The sequence below is a fragment of the Triticum dicoccoides genome, chromosome 2A, assembly GCF_002162155.2.
Source record: "Triticum dicoccoides isolate Atlit2015 ecotype Zavitan chromosome 2A, WEW_v2.0, whole genome shotgun sequence".
In the NCBI taxonomy this organism is placed as follows: Eukaryota; Viridiplantae; Streptophyta; class Magnoliopsida; order Poales; family Poaceae; genus Triticum; species Triticum dicoccoides.
The window spans coordinates 775,930,148-775,931,976 of record NC_041382.1 but is presented as its reverse complement, the minus strand read 5'-3'; positions in this window follow the sequence as shown (position 1 = coordinate 775,931,976).

Sequence of the window (1,829 nt, the reverse complement as noted above, 5' to 3'; positions counted from 1 at the left end):
GACCTCGCCCGAGCCCGCCGCACCACCGCGCCGCCTCGCCGGAGCTGCTCACCGGCCGCCGCTGCCCCGCCCCTCGTCGGCCGCACCACCACCTCGCCTCTCCTTCGGCTCCGGCGACCCGAGCTCCTCCGGTGAACAGGAACTCCGGCCATCCTCGTAAACCACGCCGGATTTGGATCTGGAAATTCGGAGGTTGACTTTTTCTCAGAAACCCTAGCCCAAGTGCTCATGTTCATGGCCTCGTAACTTTGCATTCGTAGCTCCGATTCATGCATATAGCATATCAAAATGTTCATCTCTGAGAGTACATCATTTCATTCTATTGCATCATTTTCATTTGAGTTCATCTTAATGCCCGAAATGCTGTTAGAAGAGGGCTATTTGAGTTAATTGTCAGATCTGCTACTCCATTTAGCTTTTTGTCATTTTTGCCATGATTATTGTGTGCAGGATATGCCCTGATGCTCTACATATGTTTTGTTAAGAGTTTTGTCATCTTTCCAGAGGTGCAACCCATGTATTTTTGTGATGTGTGTGGTGACTAGTGCAAGCTTGCAAAGTGGTGCACTTGCTAATTCTGTTTTCAGGGACTTAGCAATTTCACTAAGTCCTTGATCTGTTTATCTCATGTTGCCATATGTTCATGTTGTTTCCTAGTGATCTGTGCCTCTTTTGAGGATGATCAGTAAGGATGTTTTATTCATCTTGTAGTGCTCTATCCATCCATGTCTTTTTTTTGAAATTATGGAGCAACCTAGCTTGAGTCAATCGAGCTCTACTTTTGCTACTTTGTGAATCTGGGAAGATTGTCAACTTGTTTGCAATTTTGCCGAAGATGTTGTAGTTGATTCGTGCATGCTATGTTATTGTTCTTGCCATGTTTAGCTTGCATTTTGTGTGTTCTTGATAGATGTATGCTTGTCTTGCCATGTCTTGCTCCGTAGTGAGCGCATCAAGCTCGTTAACATGCCTACTTGAGTTATGTTTCAGCATGTGCCAGTTTTCACCAAGTCTGAAAACTGATTATGTTTTTGCGATGTTTCCATGCTTGTTAGTATATTTTCTGATCCCTTTTGGCTCAAGGTCACTAAGGGACTTTTGTTAAGCTATTGGAGTAGCTCCATGCCATGTTTTACTTTGCCATGTTCAGGTCCTGTAGCATGTTGTTTTGTTGCTCCGAAGAGTGCTACTTGGTCTGAAATTCCAGACAAGTGTTAATTTCACTAAGTCTGAGATCTGTTTACCATATGCAGTTTTGCCATGCTTGTTTGAACCTGTTAATGGATGAATTGGCCGTAGCTCAGTGCTAAACTTTTGTTAAGCATCTTGAATGCATCCCTGCCATGTATTTTGATGCCATGTTTGGGTGCTGTAGTATGTTCATCTCATTGCATTTAGATGGCTACTTGTTATAAATCGCAGATCACGGTCATATTTGAATCGCTTGCCATTTCCAAACCGTAACTCCGATTCCGGCGTTCTTTATATCGTTTTCAAGCGATTTCATCTCATCTTTCCAGTGGCACACTTGGATTCCAAGTTGAGGCCTTGAAGAACCGAGATACTGAGTCTGATCGGAACGTCTCGGGAGGAGGTCTATTCCTTCGTTGACCGTGAGAGCTTGTCATGGGCTAAGTTGGGACTCCCCTGCAGGGATTTGAATTTTCGAAAGCCGTGCCCGCGGTTATGGGCAGATGGGAATTTGTTAATGTCCGGTTATAGATAACTTGAACCTTAACTTAATTAAAATGAATCAACTGAGTGAGTTACCGTGATGGCCTCTTCTTGGCGGAGTCCGGGAAGTGGATACGGTGTTGGAGTAATGTTTG